This window comes from Crassostrea angulata, chromosome 8, assembly GCF_025612915.1.
Source record: "Crassostrea angulata isolate pt1a10 chromosome 8, ASM2561291v2, whole genome shotgun sequence".
NCBI lineage: Eukaryota > Metazoa > Mollusca > Bivalvia > Ostreida > Ostreidae > Magallana > Magallana angulata.
The window spans coordinates 14,311,508-14,330,468 of NC_069118.1; the positions used below are offsets into that span (position 1 = coordinate 14,311,508).

Genomic DNA, 18,961 nt, shown 5'->3' on the forward strand with positions numbered 1-18,961 from the left:
TACGTTCGATGTCAGCCTTATAAAATAAAGAAGCTGTACGGTTTTTCCGGGGACCAAGTAAATATTATGCAGTAAACCAACGAGAACCACATGTCGCTATTGAATCGTAAACATGTAGTAGACCGCCATGCTTTGCGATTCATTCAATTGGAGAATGGGTTCGACGAAAACATTGTCATGTGAAAAATGCTTTCCATAAAAGTTCGTGTACCTGACCTATCACAATTAAGGTGACTCACTACACCGTGAAATATTTTCTCAAATCAGCAGAAAAATTACTTGATTATGACAGATATCATAATGGGTAAAAAGTATTAAAGTCTAATAGGCAAAAAAATGTGCAATTTTGGATGAAAAATTACATTTTCAAAACTTTAATCCAGTTAACATGAACAAAAGCTCCCAGCAGATTCAAACTCATGATCTGCCGTTCAGAAGCCCAATACTTTAACCAGTGAGCTACGACGATATACAACCCAATTGAACGATATAAACAGTTTAACAAAACATTTAAATCGCCATCTTGTGACGTTGTGTCTTAAAAAGTATAGATGTAGGTGTAGTGAGGTACCTTAAGGAATATACATGTGAAATATGAAAACCCTAAAGTACCAACCGTTCTAAAGTTATGGCCAAGGATAAAATTTTCAAAAGTAGGTCAAACTCGAAGGTCAAATTGTTGGTACCGTAGGGAAGGTCTATGCAATATCTATATTCTCTTGGCTTGCAAAAACTGTCTAAAATTTGATAATTTCATCGCAACCGAGTAACATGGCGAGGTAAGATTACGTCGATAAGGTGAGACCTCCACAACGAAATACTTTGAACTGGGCTGCAAAAATATGTTATTGGTGTACATGAGAAATCTTTCCTATCATCAATTAAAAATGTTTTATATAGTCATATGGACACTTTAGAATAACACGAACTCTTCAGTCCCATGGCCAGTACTATTAAGAGCAAAATATTATTCCAAAAGTGTACAGTCAAACAATTCAGAAATTATTTATTTCTGGTTACTTGTCTCTCATACATGTAGTATTTCCTGTGCACTGCAGGCTCATGTGACACAGACATTTTTGTTAAGAAAAAAATGGGGGGGGGGATATCTGGATTATCTGCCTGTCGTGTTAATCAAAAATAACAACATGAATGATAATTTCATTTATTACTACTTGGTGCATAAAAGTAAAACTTAAACTAATATGTATTAGCTGAAAACGTATTTTTTAAAAATCAATATTTCAAAAGTGTATATCACAAAATCCAATATGCATTCATAGAAATGTTACATTGTACAGTAAAGTACATGATAATCCAGGTCAGCTTCTAAAATTGTAGCTATGTCACAATGGTTTCCATAGAGAGTCAAAGTGCATAGGAACAAATTTTAAAAAAAATCAACAAATCTGATAATTGAAAAAAAAAAAAACTTTTTGTAAAGTTCTGCATACGGTCATTTTTGTTTTTGGATACCTGAAACAACATTAATATCGTTGACATCATGTATCATGTCTTTGAAAATTGTTTAAGTTTACCCTTCTCTTAATTCCATTTCTTTTAAGTTCCATATGCATTCGATTGAATATTTATCAATTTAGCCTAGCATTTAAAATATCATGTTTATTTCTCAATTGTTGACGAACACATCATTCCTGTGGTCTTTATTGTCAGTGTTTATCTGATAAACTTCCAGTATGTCATGCAAGTGTTACATGTTGCACACCAGTTTGTAGCATAATAATTAAAGCATGAGCCCAATAAAAAGATCTTCACTCGCTGATTGATTTAAAATTAAAAAAAAAATCAATAGACTAAGACAGAAATAGCAGTACAATTTCCAAAATATATTCAGAAAATAGTTTTATCAATCTAATTAGTTACCTTCATGTTGAGCTAAATCATACAAAATTTACAAACACTGCATTTAAATTTCTTCTTCCAATAAATTCAATGGTCTGCAAAGCTTTCTTCGATGAGAATAAATAAATTCGAAAAATTCCTTCATAATCATCATACACTGGCATATAATCAATCCTTTTTGCATAACAAAAGGCATTAACTTCGTCATATATACAGTATTTTCTTGTTGACACAAAACCAATAGACTTAGAATGAAGAGTATCATCAATGAGTGTTTCATTGGTTATCCTAGAGCCATGACTATCTTTCTCTGTGTAGAGCTTAGACATTCCTTTGCAGGTTGCTGATACATCTCTTTGGATATCTTCACTGATGCTGAAAACTCCTTGGTCACCCTTTGTTTCATCAGTTCTCATTTCTACAATACGAAATCATATCTTGGATATAGATATACTGTCAGAAAGTTAAAACAAAATGACTCGGGTTTTGCAATAAAAAAGAGTCTAGAACATGTATCTGAACTATTGGGTCACACATGTCAGACCACACTATAGGGCCTACATTCATCAATTACCAATACTATTCTAACCTGATAAGAACATAGACCCTATAATATGAGGTTACATTTAAGACAAAACCAATTGCTAAGCATCAACATAAGGACATTTTGCTGAAAATTCTGGCCTATTAGTTAGACACTATTGTGAATTATACAAATGTATCAAATACATTACCATTGCCAAGATCCTCAATGAGTGTTTTATTGGTTATCCTAGAGCTAAAAACTTCTTGATCACATTGTGTTTTATCAGTTCTTATTTCTACAATACGTAATCGTGTCTTAGATACAGATATTCTATCAGTAAGTAAATACAAAATGTGTAATGTTTTGCAATAAAAAAGAGTCAAGAACATAATTCTGAGCTATTTAGTCACATATGTCAGACGACACTATAGGGCCTGCATTTATCAATTACCAATACTATTCTGACATGTAAAGAACATGGACCCTATAATATGGTGTTACTTTAAGACAAACCAATTGCTAATCATCAACATGTAGATATTTTTGCTGAAAAGATGGGTCTTATTGTTAGACAATATTGTGAATCATATGAATGTATCAAATACATTAACAATACATTAAAGACAAAACCAATTTCTAAGCATCAAGATGTGAAAATTTTTGCTGAAAATAATGTCCTATTAGTGTGACAATATTGTGAATCACATGAATGTATCAAATACATTACCATTGCCAAGATCCTCAATGAATGTTTCAATGGTTGTCCTAGAATCATGACTATCCTTCTCTCTGTAGAGCCCAGGCTTTTCTATGCAGGTTGCTGATACATATCTTTGGTTTTCCTCATTGATGCTGAAAACTCTTTTGTGACCCTGAGTTTCATCAGTTCTCATTTCTACAATATGTATTCATATTCCAAATACATATACACTGTCAGAAAGTTAAAACAAAATGAGTCAAGTTTTGTGATAAAATAGATTCTAGAACATGTATCTGAACTATTGGGTCACACATGTCAGACCACACTATTGGGCCTACATTTACATGCATCAATTACCAATACTTTTCAAACCTGTCAAGAACATGGACCCTTTAAAATGGAGAGACATTTTATACAAGACCAACTGCTAAGCAACAACATGTGGACATTTTTGCTGAGAAACATGGGCCTAATAGTTAGACAATATTGTGAATTATACAAATGTATCAAATACATTACCATTGCCAAGATCCTCAATGAGTGTTTCATTGATTGTCCTAGAGTCATGACTATCTTTCTCTGTGTGGAGCCCAGGCTCTCCAGTGCAAGTTGCTGAAACATATCTTTGGTTTTCCTCTATGACGCTGAAAATTCCTTGGTCACCCTGTGTTTCATCAGTTCCCGTTTCTGCAATATGTAATCATATTTTAGATACATATATACTGTCAGTAAGTGAAACCAAAATGACTCGGGTTTTGCAATAAAAAAGAGTCTAGAACATGTATCTGAACTATTGGGTCACACATGTCAGAACACACTATAGGGCCTATATATTTCAACTACCAATTCTACTCTAATATGTCAAGAACATGGACCTTATAATATGGGGTTACATTTAAGACAAACCAATTGCTAATCATCAACATGCAGACATTTCTGCTGAGAAACATGGGCCTAATAGTTAGACACTATTGTGAATCATACAAATGTATCAAATACATTACCATTGCCAAGATCCTCAATGAGTGTTTCATTGGTTATTCTAGAGCCATGACTATCTGTCTCTATGTAGAGCCCATGCTTTTCTATGCAGGTTGCTGAAACATATCTTTGGTTTTCCTCTATGATGCTGAAAACTCCTTGGTCACCCTGTGTTTCATCAGTTCTCAGTTCTGCAATATGTAATCATATCTTAGATACATACATGTATATACTGACAGTAAGTGAAAACAAAATGACTCGGGTTTTGCAATAAAAAAGAGTCTAGAACATGTATCTGAACTATTGGGTCACACATGTCAGACCACACTATAGGGCCTATATATTTCAAATACCAATTCTACTCCAATATTTCAAGAACATGGACCCTATAAAATGGGGTTAAATTTAAGACAAACCAATTGCTAATCATCAACATGTAGACATTTTTGCTGAGAAACATGGGCCTAATAGTTAGACAATATTGAGAATCATACAAATGTATCAAATACATTACCATTGCCAAGATCCTCAATGAGTGTTTCATTGGTTATTCTAGAGCCATGACTATCTGTCTCTGTGTAGAGCCCATGCTTTTCTATGCAGGTTGCTGATACACATCTTTGGTTTTTCTCTCTGATGCTGAAAACTCCTTGGTCACCCTGTGTTTCATCAGTTCTCATTTCTACAATACATAATCATATTCCAAATAGAGATTTTCTGTCAGAAAGTTAAATCAAAATGAGTAATGTTTTGCGATGAAAAAAGGTCTAGACCATGTATCTGAATTATTGGGTCACACGTGTCAGACCACATTATTGGGCCTATATCTATCAATTACCAATTCTATTCTAATCTGTCAAGAACATGGACCCTATAATATGGGGATACATTTAAGACAAACCAGTTGCTAAGCATCAACAATTGGACATTTCTGCTGAAAAGATGGGCCTTGTTGTTAGACAATGTCTTGAATCTTATGAATGTTTCAAATATATTACCAATATATTTAAGACAAAACCAATTTCCAAGCATCCAGATGTGGAAATTTTCGGTGAAAATAATGTCCTATTAGTGTGACAATATTGTGAATCACATGAATGTATCAAATACATTACCATTGCCAAGATCCTCAATGAGTGTTTCATTGGTTATCCTAGAATCATGACTATCCTTCTCTCTGTAGAGCCCAGGCTTTTCTATGCAGGTTGCTGATACATATCTTTGGTTTTCCTCACTGATGCTGAAAACTCTTTTGTGACCCTGAGTTTCATCAGTTCTCATTTCTACAATATGTATTCATATTCCAAATACAAATACACTGTCAAAAAGTGAAAACAAAATGAGTCAAGTTTTGTGATAAAATAGATTCTAGAACATGTATCTGAACTATTGGGTCACACATGTCAGACCACACTATTGGGCCTACATTTACATGCATCAATTACCAATACTTTTCAAATCTGTCAAGAACATGGACCCTATGAAATGGAGAGACATTTAATACAACACCAACTGCTAAGCAATAACATGTGGACATTTTTGCTGAGAAACATGGGCCTAATAGTTAGACAATATTGTGAATTATACAAATGTATCAAATACATTACCATTGCCAAGCTCCTCAATGAGTGTTTCATTGATTGTCCTAGAGCCATGACTATCTTTCTCTGTGTAGAGCCAAGGCTCTCCAGTGAAAGTTGCTGAAACATATCTTTGGTTTTCCTCTATGACGCTGAAAACTCCTTGGTCACCCTGTGTTTCATCAGTTCCCATTTCTGCAATATGTAATCATATCTTAGATACATTCATGTATATACTGTCAGTAAGTGAAAACAAAATGACTCGGGTTGTGCAATAAAAAAGAGTCTAGAACATGTATCTGAACTATTGGGTCACACATGTCAGACCACACTATAGGGCCTATATATTTCAAATACCACTTCTACTCTAATATGTCAAGAACATGGACCCTATAATATGGAGTAACATTTAAGACAAACCTATTGCTAATCATCAACATGTAGACATATTTGCTGAGAAACATGGGCCTAATAGTTAGACAATATTGAGAATCATACAAATGTATCAAATGCATTACCATTGCCAAGATCCTCAATGAGTGTTTCATTGGTTATTCCATAGCCATGACTATCTGTCTCTGTGTAGAGCCCATGCTTTTCTATGCAGGTTGCTGATACACATCTTTGGTTTTTCTCTCTGATGCTGAAAACTCCTTGGTCACCCTGTGTTTCATCAGTTCTCATTTCTACAATACATAATCATATTCCAAATAGAGATTTTCTGTCAGAAAGTTAAATCAAAATGAGTAATGTTTTGCGATGAAAAAAGGTCTAGAACATGTATCTGAATTATTGGGTCACACGTGGCAGACCACATTATTGGGCCTATATCTATCAATTACCAATCCTATTCTAATCTGTCAAGAACATGGACCCTATAATATGGGGATACATTTAAGACAAACCAATTGCTAAGCATCAACATTTGGACATTTCTGCTGAAAAGATGGGCCTTATTGTTAGACAATGTCTTGAATCTTATGAATGTTTCAAATATATTACCAATATATTTAAGACAAAACCAATTTCTAAGCATCCAGATGTGGAAATTTTCGGTGAAAATAATGTCCTATTATTGTGACAATATTGTGAATCACATGAATGTATCAAATACATTACCATTGCCAAGATCCTCAATGAGTGTTTCATTGGTTATCCTAGAATCATGACTATCCTTCTCTCTGTAGAGCCCAGGCTTTTCTATGCAGGTTGCTGATACATATCTTTGGTTTTCCTCACTGATGCTGAAAACTCTTTTGTGACCCTGAGTTTCATCAGTTCTCATTTCTACAATATGTATTCATATTCCAAATACAAATACACTGTCAGAAAGTTAAAACAAAATGAGTCAAGTTTTGTGATAAAATAGATTCTAGAACATGTATCTGAACTATTGGGTCACACATGTCAGACCACACTATTGGGCCTACATTTACATGCATCAATTACCAATACTTTTCAAACCTGTCAAGAACATGGACCCTATGAAATGGAGAGACATTTAATACAACACCAACTGCTAAGCAACAACATGTGGACATTTTTGCTGAGAAACATTGGCCTAATAGTTAGACAATATTGTGAATTATACAATTGTATCAAATACATTACCATTGCCAAGCTCCTCAATGAGTGTTTCATTGATTGTCCTAGAGCCATGACTATCTTTCTCTGTGTAGAGCCCAGGCTCTACAGTGCAATTGCTGAAACATATCTTTGGTTTTCCTCTATGACGCTGAAAACTCCTTGGTCACCCTGTGTTTCATCAGTTCCCATTTCTGCAATATGTAATCATATCTTAGATACATACATGTATATACTGTCAGTAAGTGAAAACAAAATGACTCGGGTTTTGCAATAAAAAAGAGTCTAGAACATGTATCTGAACTATTGGGTCACACATGTCAGACCACACTATAAGGCCTATATATTTCAAATACCAATTCTACTCTAATATGTCAAGAACATGGACCCTATAATATGGGGTTACATTTAAGACAAACCAATTGCTAATCATCAACATGTAGACATTTTTGCTGAGAAACATGGGCCTAATAGTTAGACAATATTGTGAATCATACAAATGTATCAAATACATTACCATTGCCAAGATCCTCAGTGAGTGTTTCATTGGTTATTCTAGAGCCATGACTATCTGTCTCTGTGTAGAGCCCATGCTTTTCTATGCAGGTTGCTGATACACATCTTTGGTTTTTCTCTCTGATGCTGAAAACTCCTTGGTCACCCTGTGTTTCATCAGTTCTCATTTCTACAATACATAATCATATTCCAAATAGAGATTTTCTGTCAGAAAGTTAAATCAAAATGAGTAATGTTTTGCGATGAAAAAAGGTCTAGACCATGTATCTGAATTATTGGGTCACACGTGTCAGACCACATTATTGGGCCTATATCTGTCAATAACCAATTCTATTCTAATCTGTCAAGAACATGGACCCTATAATATGGGGATACATTTAAGACAAACCAGTTGCTAAGCATCAACATTTGGACATTTCTGCTGAAAAGATGGGCCTTATTGTTAGACAATGTCTTGAATCTTATGAATGTTTCAAATATATTACAAATATTTAAGATAAAACCAATTTCCAAGCATCCAGATGTGGAAATTTTCGGTGAAAATAATGTCCTATTAGTGTGACAATATTGTGAATCACATGAATGTATCAAATACATTACCATTGCCAAGATCCTCAATGAATGTTTCATTGGTTATCCTAGAATCATGACTATCCTTCTCTCTGTAGAGCCCAGGCTTTTCTATGCAGGTTGCTGATACATATCTTTGGTTTTCCTCACTGATGCTGAAAACTCTTTTGTGACCCTGAGTTTCATCAGTTCTCATTTCTACAATATGTATTCATATTCCAAATACAAATACACTGTCAAAAAGTGAAAACAAAATGAGTCAAGTTTTGTGATAAAATAGATTCTAGAACATGTATCTGAACTATTGGGTCACACATGTCAGACCACACTATTGGGCCTACATTTACATGCATCAATTACCAATACTTTTCAAATCTGTCAAGAACATGGACCCTATGAAATGGAGAGACATTTAATACAACACCAACTGCTAAGCAATAACATGTGGACATTTTTGCTGAGAAACATGGGCCTAATAGTTAGACAATATTGTGAATTATACAAATGTATCAAATACATTACCATTGCCAAGCTCCTCAATGAGTGTTTCATTGATTGTCCTAGAGCCATGACTATCTTTCTCTGTGTAGAGCCAAGGCTCTCCAGTGAAAGTTGCTGAAACATATCTTTGGTTTTCCTCTATGACGCTGAAAACTCCTTGGTCACCCTGTGTTTCATCAGTTCCCATTTCTGCAATATGTAATCATATCTTAGATACATTCATGTATATACTGTCAGTAAGTGAAAACAAAATGACTCGGGTTGTGCAATAAAAAAGAGTCTAGAACATGTATCTGAACTATTGGGTCACACATGTCAGACCACACTATAGGGCCTATATATTTCAAATACCACTTCTACTCTAATATGTCAAGAACATGGACCCTATAATATGGAGTAACATTTAAGACAAACCTATTGCTAATCATCAACATGTAGACATATTTGCTGAGAAACATGGGCCTAATAGTTAGACAATATTGAGAATCATACAAATGTATCAAATGCATTACCATTGCCAAGATCCTCAATGAGTGTTTCATTGGTTATTCCATAGCCATGACTATCTGTCTCTGTGTAGAGCCCATGCTTTTCTATGCAGGTTGCTGATACACATCTTTGGTTTTTCTCTCTGATGCTGAAAACTCCTTGGTCACCCTGTGTTTCATCAGTTCTCATTTCTACAATACATAATCATATTCCAAATAGAGATTTTCTGTCAGAAAGTTAAATCAAAATGAGTAATGTTTTGCGATGAAAAAAGGTCTAGAACATGTATCTGAATTATTGGGTCACACGTGGCAGACCACATTATTGGGCCTATATCTATCAATTACCAATTCTATTCTAATCTGTCAAGAACATGGACCCTATAATATGGGGATACATTTAAGACAAACCAATTGCTAAGCATCAACATTTGGACATTTCTGCTGAAAAGATGGGCCTTATTGTTAGACAATGTCTTGAATCTTATGAATGTTTCAAATATATTACCAATATATTTAAGACAAAACCAATTTCTAAGCATCCAGATGTGGAAATTTTCGGTGAAAATAATGTCCTATTATTGTGACAATATTGTGAATCACATGAATGTATCAAATACATTACCATTGCCAAGATCCTCAATGAGTGTTTCATTGGTTATCCTAGAATCATGACTATCCTTCTCTCTGTAGAGCCCAGGCTTTTCTATGCAGGTTGCTGATACATATCTTTGGTTTTCCTCACTGATGCTGAAAACTCTTTTGTGACCCTGAGTTTCATCAGTTCTCATTTCTACAATATGTATTCATATTCCAAATACAAATACACTGTCAGAAAGTTAAAACAAAATGAGTCAAGTTTTGTGATAAAATAGATTCTAGAACATGTATCTGAACTATTGGGTCACACATGTCAGACCACACTATTGGGCCTACATTTACATGCATCAATTACCAATACTTTTCAAACCTGTCAAGAACATGGACCCTATGAAATGGAGAGACATTTAATACAACACCAACTGCTAAGCAACAACATGTGGACATTTTTGCTGAGAAACATTGGCCTAATAGTTAGACAATATTGTGAATTATACAATTGTATCAAATACATTACCATTGCCAAGCTCCTCAATGAGTGTTTCATTGATTGTCCTAGAGCCATGACTATCTTTCTCTGTGTAGAGCCCAGGCTCTACAGTGCAATTGCTGAAACATATCTTTGGTTTTCCTCTATGACGCTGAAAACTCCTTGGTCACCCTGTGTTTCATCAGTTCCCATTTCTGCAATATGTAATCATATCTTAGATACATACATGTATATACTGTCAGTAAGTGAAAACAAAATGACTCGGGTTTTGCAATAAAAAAGAGTCTAGAACATGTATCTGAACTATTGGGTCACACATGTCAGACCACACTATAAGGCCTATATATTTCAAATACCAATTCTACTCTAATATGTCAAGAACATGGACCCTATAATATGGGGTTACATTTAAGACAAACCAATTGCTAATCATCAACATGTAGACATTTTTGCTGAGAAACATGGGCCTAATAGTTAGACAATATTGTGAATCATACAAATGTATCAAATACATTACCATTGCCAAGATCCTCAATGAGTGTTTCATTGGTTATTCTAGAGCCATGACTATCTGTCTCTGTGTAGAGCCCATGCTTTTCTATGCAGGTTGCTGATACACATCTTTGGTTTTTCTCTCTGATGCTGAAAACTCCTTGGTCACCCTGTGTTTCATCAGTTCTCATTTCTACAATACATAATCATATTCCAAATAGAGATTTTCTGTCAGAAAGTTAAATCAAAATGAGTAATGTTTTGCGATGAAAAAAGGTCTAGACCATGTATCTGAATTATTGGGTCACACGTGTCAGACCACATTATTGGGCCTATATCTGTCAATAACCAATTCTATTCTAATCTGTCAAGAACATGGACCCTATAATATGGGGATACATTTAAGACAAACCAGTTGCTAAGCATCAACATTTGGACATTTCTGCTGAAAAGATGGGCCTTATTGTTAGACAATGTCTTGAATCTTATGAATGTTTCAAATATATTACAAATATTTAAGATAAAACCAATTTCCAAGCATCCAGATGTGGAAATTTTCGGTGAAAATAATGTCCTATTAGTGTGACAATATTGTGAATCACATGAATGTATCAAATACATTACCATTGCCAAGATCCTCAATGAATGTTTCATTGGTTATCCTAGAATCATGACTATCCTTCTCTCTGTAGAGCCCAGGCTTTTCTATGCAGGTTGCTGATACATATCTTTGGTTTTCCTCACTGATGCTGAAAACTCTTTTGTGACCCTGAGTTTCATCAGTTCTCATTTCTACAATACATAATCATATTCCAAATACATATACACTGTCAGAAAGTTAAAACAAAATGAGTCAAGTTTTGTGATAAAATAGAGTCTAGAACATGTATCTTAACTATTGGGTCACACATGTCAGACCACACTATTGGGCCTACATTTACATGCATCAATTACCAATACTTTTCAAACCTGTCAAGAACATGGACCCTATTAAATGGAGAGACATTTAATACAACACCAACTGCTAAGCAACAACATGTGGACATTTTTGCTGAGAAACATGGGCCTAATAGTTAGACAATATTGTGAATTATACAAATGTATCAAATACATTACCATTGCCAAGATCCTCAATGAGTGTTTCATTGATTGTCCTAGAGTCATGACTATCTTTCTCTGTGTGGAGCCCAGGCTCTCCAGTGCAAGTTGCTGAAACATATCTTTGGTTTTCCTCTATGACGCTGAAAACTCCTTGGTCACCCTGTGTTTCATCAGTTCTCATTTCTGCAATATGTAATCATATTTTAGATACATATATACTGTCAGTAAGTGAAAAACAAAATGACTCGGGTTTTGCAATAAAAAAGAGTCTAGAACATGTATCTGAACAATTGGGTCACACATGTCAGACCACACTATAGGGCCTATATATTTCAAATACCAATTCTACTCTAATATGTCAAGAACATGGACCCTATAATATTGTGTTACATTTAAGAAAAACCAATTGCTAATCATCAACATGTAGACATTTTTGCTGAGAAACATGGGCCTAATAGTTAGACAATATTGTGAATCATACAAATGTATCAAATACATTACCATTGCCAAGATCCTCAATGAGTGTTTCATTGGTTATTCTAGAGCCATATCTGTCTGTCTCTATGTAGACCCCAGGGTTTTCTATGCAGGTTGCTGATACATATCTTTGGTTTTTCTCTCTGATGCTGAAAACTCCTTGGTCACCCTGTGTTTCATCAGATCTCATTTCTACAATACATAATCATATTCCAAATAGAGATTTTCTGTCAGAAAGTTAAATCAAAATGAGTAATGTTTTGCGATGAAAAAAGGTCTAGACCATGTATCTGAATTATTGGGTCCCACGTGTCAGACCACATTATTGGGCCTATATATTCTATTCTAATCTGTCAAGAACATGGACCCTATAATATGGGGATACATTTAAGACAAACCAGTTGCTAAGCATCAACATTTGGACATTTCTGCTGAAAAGATGGGCCTTATTGTTAGACAATGTCTTGAATCTTATGAATGTTTCAAATATATTACAAATATTTAAGATAAAACCAATTTCCAAGCATCCAGATGTGGAAATTTTCGGTGAAAATAATGTCCTATTAGTGTGACAATATTGTGAATCACATGAATGTATCAAATACATTACCATTGCCAAGATCCTCAATGAATGTTTCATTGGTTATCCTAGAATCATGACTATCCTTCTCTCTGTAGAGCCCAGGCTTTTCTATGCAGGTTGCTGATACATATCTTTGGTTTTCCTCACTGATGCTGAAAACTCTTTTGTGACCCTGAGTTTCATCAGTTCTCATTTCTACAATATGTATTCATATTCCAAATACATATACACTGTCAGAAAGTTAAAACAAAATGAGTCAAGTTTTGTGATAAAATAGAGTCTAGAACATGTATCTTAACTATTGGGTCACACATGTCAGACCACACTATTGGGCCTACATTTACATGCATCAATTACCAATACTTTTCAAACCTGTCAAGAACATGGACCCTATTAAATGGAGAGACATTTAATACAACACCAACTGCTAAGCAACAACATGTGGACATTTTTGCTGAGAAACATGGGCCTAATAGTTAGACAATATTGTGAATTATACAAATGTATCAAATACATTACCATTGCCAAGATCCTCAATGAGTGTTTCATTGATTGTCCTAGAGTCATGACTATCTTTCTCTGTGTGGAGCCCAGGCTCTCCAGTGCAAGTTGCTGAAACATATCTTTGGTTTTCCTCTATGACGCTGAAAACTCCTTGGTCACCCTGTGTTTCATCAGTTCTCATTTCTGCAATATGTAATCATATTTTAGATACATATATACTGTCAGTAAGTGAAAAACAAAATGACTCGGGTTTTGCAATAAAAAAGAGTCTAGAACATGTATCTGAACAATTGGGTCACACATGTCAGACCACACTATAGGGCCTATATATTTCAAATACCAATTCTACTCTAATATGTCAAGAACATGGACCCTATAATATTGTGTTACATTTAAGAAAAACCAATTGCTAATCATCAACATGTAGACATTTTTGCTGAGAAACATGGGCCTAATAGTTAGACAATATTGTGAATCATACAAATGTATCAAATACATTACCATTGCCAAGATCCTCAATGAGTGTTTCATTGGTTATTCTAGAGCCATATCTGTCTGTCTCTATGTAGACCCCAGGGTTTTCTATGCAGGTTGCTGATACATATCTTTGGTTTTTCTCTCTGATGCTGAAAACTCCTTGGTCACCCTGTGTTTCATCAGATCTCATTTCTACAATACATAATCATATTCCAAATAGAGATTTTCTGTCAGAAAGTTAAATCAAAATGAGTAATGTTTTGCGATGAAAAAAGGTCGAGAACATGTATCTGAATTATTGGGTCACACGTGTCAGACCACACTATAGGGCCTATATTTAATGTATCAATTACCAATTCTATTCTTATCTCTCAAGAACATGGACCCTATATTATGGGGGTACATTTAAGACAAACCAAAAGCTAATCATCAGTAAAATTGTTTTTGCTAACTGTTGTTAAAATGCAGATAACAATCTGCACACCCTAAATATAGTGTTGTCTAGCTTTCAATCTTTAGTTTCACACTATAGAAAAAGTTATCCTGAACTTGCCTGATGCTTTAGGCAATTATGTGAAAAATTCACATACATCAGATAAACATTAGGGCATGGAAAAGCCTTCAGATGCATAGACAGAATACTAAGACATTTATTAGTGATACATATACCTTTTTTTACTGCATGTCTGTATTCCATGAAAGGAATAACCTTGTCCATCTCACACTAACATAGAGGATAACTACACAAATGAAAAGCAAGAAAATGGATGATATTATTTCCGTTATAAGGAGAGCTGCAAGGAGATTTTCTTCTTCCATTTTCCTTTTCCATGCCACTTCCTGTCACATGTTTATGACCCAATAATACTGTGCTACATGTACATACACATATCCAAGAGTCTTAGACCCAACAGCAATATATATTTCTAGACCCAACATTTTCACTGATCATGAAATATATCCACTTGTCCATCCATCAAGTTTCCAACCCCATTAATGTTACTTGTCAGAATTCCTAATTAACTTGCCCAAATCTGAACATATATAAAGAATTTTCAAGAGTTAAAGATACATGTATATCGATAATAATATTTAACATTAATTTGTAACTCAAAACATTTAGGAACAAAGTATTCTCATTTGCTATTTTCAACCATTAATGTTGATTTAACAGTCGCAAACCGAGTTTTATCGGCAAGTGGAGCCGGTAAAACAGATATTTTAGATTCCAACTTTAGTGCAAATAATGCATACTGTTTGTTGTTAACACCTTCCTTTATAAGAAATATATGTCAATAAAGTTTGTGTTTTAGAGTCATTCGTTTTTATGACACGTACAATCAAAAGCTTTCACTCTTGTTAATGCTTGTTTAACTCCCTAAAAAATTTGTGCATTAGCCACCGTAATCAAAATGCTTTTTCTAAACTTTACAATTGGAAAATGCTGTATTACTGTCTGCAACTTAGTCTTGATCACCACTGTCAATTAACAATATCTATAGTGAAAAGAGACTGAACCCTGATGGCATCATTTCAAAACTATGACAGCTAGTGGCTAGAAATTCTGTGGAATATTAATTTTTTAAAAATCATATTCACAATATTCTTCGAAGGTAACACGATTCTCTTGCTAATCAGACAAGTCTGTCTGGAAATCGACCTGCCTGATCACAAAATGAACTGGAATCAGACAATCATGAGACACATGCCCTAGTGGATTTGCGCATCATGTCTCCCTGATCTTCAAAGCTTCTTTTTAATTTGCTTTGAAAAGAAAAGTGAAGTGTCACTACATTTTGGGTCTAGGCTAGTCCTTGAAAGTATTTTTGATATTGTGTGAATTCTAATTTTGAACATGGGCACCATAAGTGTAGAATCCCTTCACAAGAGAACATTGAACCTCATGTCAATCTTTACTCCTGTTACACATGGACACACTTTCTTACTTTAAAACACAAGTTACTAGATCCCTTCGACTTTGTTTAAAAGGAAAATAACATACATGTTTTGAAAATGTTTTCAAATCAGTGCTCATTATCTAAGGAGTGATAAACATTAATTGTTTTTTTACAGTCTACAGGGCAGGTTGTCAGCCACTTACTGCCTCAAAAAAAAACAACTCAGCATCTATATTTACCTACTAGTACAAAACTGACTTACCAGTACTTGGTCTTCTTGTGAAAAAACTTGTAAGCACTCTCCTTTGAATTGGTTCTTCTATGCATAATTTGCCCCTGTATTCTGCAATAAAATCCCCTTAACATAAAGGTTTTTCTGTTACAACTCCCCAGTCTGCAAAAAATAAAGAATTTTAACATCAGAGATAAACAAATTTACGTTTCAGAATCTAAGAAGGAGCTAGTGATAATTTTCATTTCTACTACAGCTATTGCCAAGATCAAAGAAATGCTGCAGACATTATTTACTAGGGCTGGGACGATACTGTACTTAGCCGATTTGGTAAATATCACGATACATGAGATGCGATACGATACATATCACGATACATTGCAACTAAATGAAAACATGAATAATGGTTTAAAATTTATTCAATCTGTTGATGTATTACCGCATGTCCAAAGTTGTTTTATTATATTTAAAATAAGAGTAGCACAATTTACACATTTTTTTAGTCTCGTATCCACTACTTTTTCATAAACAAGTAATCCAAAAGTTGTCCACACTCCAGATTTAGCTTCCTAACAGTTTTGACTACTTTATGAGGTATTTGCCGATTTGGCCATCTTTGTACTTTCATATTAGGCGAGCGGACTAAAAATAGCTGATATATGAAGCTCAAATATTTTTGGAAAATAAAAAAAAGGTTGCTTAGGTATCGTTGTATTAATGGTAAATGTATCGATCCAAATTCGTCAAAATAAATACCATGATGCATCAGTGCATCGGTGGATTGTCCCATCCCTATTATTCACCAATAAATGACAAACTTCATAAAAAAAATAATAATTAAAAAAAATAATAACATTAGAAACACATATTTATTCTATACAGTTGGTATGAATTTTCACTGTAGAATCTAATTCTTATTTTGACCATATCGATGCATTGTCTTCTGCAGTCTAATGAGTTTGTATTGCCTAAAACAGCTGATAAATGTCACTTTTTATAGCAAAGTTGGGCTGTTCCACTGACCTCCTCACAATATTTAATACACTACATGATTTTACTTTTGAAGCAATGAAGTAGACAACTGAAATTTACTTTCATAAAAGATAATTCATATATGTTACAAACAGATTTATAAATACATGTCATAAAGAATATTTCTAACCCAACAAAAGCTAAAATCGTCTGCATCCGATGCAAGTAAAAACAAATTGATCCTCTAGTGTTAAATGAAACATTGTGTAATCCAGACATAGTGGCCTTTGTTTGTTTTGTTCTCTATAGAGGAAACGATCATTCCTATTTTAGAGCTGTAAGTAGAATAGAAATAAAGTCCTTGTTGTCGTGAATGATGCAGAATAACCTCTGAGGTCTATAAATGTTGTTTGAAATATAAAAGTCTCAGCGAATGCCTTAGTTTTAATATTTCAAACATCATCTTTTACCTTGGGGGTTAATTATTCTGCAACATTCACAAAATTGCAGACTATTTCTTAAATCTAAATAGAAGTGAAACAACTCATTACTGTATCAATTTGTTTCAGATTTGTTTCAAGAGTGTTTAAATCTAAAGCAAACAAACAAGTATTTTTTTAATATTTATATGAAAAATGTGTTTATGTACCTAGGATCAATTAACTTTGGCAAAATATCAACACTTCATTCACCAGAGTTTTATCAATAAATGCAAAGAATACCTTTCAGAGAAAAAATAATAAATATAAACCAGGAGCAACCCATGTACATGAAACTTACAGGTGTATTATTACATGTACTTACGTATCTCATCACAAACTCCAAATTTTTTTGAGGAATTCTAAATCCCTTTTTCTTTCAATGCATTCTTTGGCCACCATTAGAGGCTTTTTACGTTTGTTGTTTCTTCTGAAAGCAAAAGAAAAAAAGTGTGCGTTGATCAGCTGATGTGCAGAGAGAAAACAATAGCTTTTATATGCTTGTGCCCCCTCAATAATAACATCTGATGACCTTCTTTTCTGGGGGTTATTTTTTTGTCAGTCAAGGAATTTTGTGCCCCCCCCCCAACTGAAAATCATTTTCAAAATGTATGGTTGTGCCCCCACCCCCCCCCCCCTTCCAAAGTGAAAGTCCTTCCTACGGACCTGGTTCGGTTCATACAGGCACTACACTCGAATGTTATAAAGAATGGAGAATATAACCTTAACACTTTTAAAATCCTTAATTGTTTCTGTGCTTTTTAGGTATAGTCAAGACAATTCAGTTGGGCAGAGGAATTTCGAACTCCAATAAAAACGAATGTTTCTTCAGCATTATACCTTTCAACGACATTATACCTTTCAAATATATCAATCTTTGATAGTGTTTATATTTATATTACAAAATTAATTCCATTGGACCCTATTAAAGCAGTGTAAATGTAAAAATGTATATATACCTCTGCATCATAGTGGCAACCACTTCGTGGGTCTTCGGTGAATTTCGGTTCATTCCGCATCTAATTTCGCGCCATTTTCACGCGACTTCTGATTGGACAATGACAATATGTGACCCTCACGGGAAATTAAGGCCCAACAGTTCGGGTTACAGACAAACAGTTCATTTTACACATGTTTACGATTGTAAGGAAATAGAGCTACGATTAATTGTCGGGTCTATAATTGTTGGGTCGATGACCCAACAGCTCAAAAAAGACCCGACAATTAAACAAAGACCCAACAACAAGCTCATAAATTTGCAGTTGACCAGACAATTGACCAAGTTTAAAACTATATATATATATATATATATATATATATATATATATATATATATATATATATATA

General features: G+C 34.2%; 1 pseudogene; it reads right to left on the reverse strand.

Annotated features, from left to right (window-relative positions):
- Window positions 1-1,867: 1,867 nt before the first annotated feature.
- LOC128161607 (uncharacterized) lies at window positions 1,868-18,016 on the reverse strand (annotated as a pseudogene).
- Window positions 18,017-18,961: the final 945 nt, after the last annotated feature.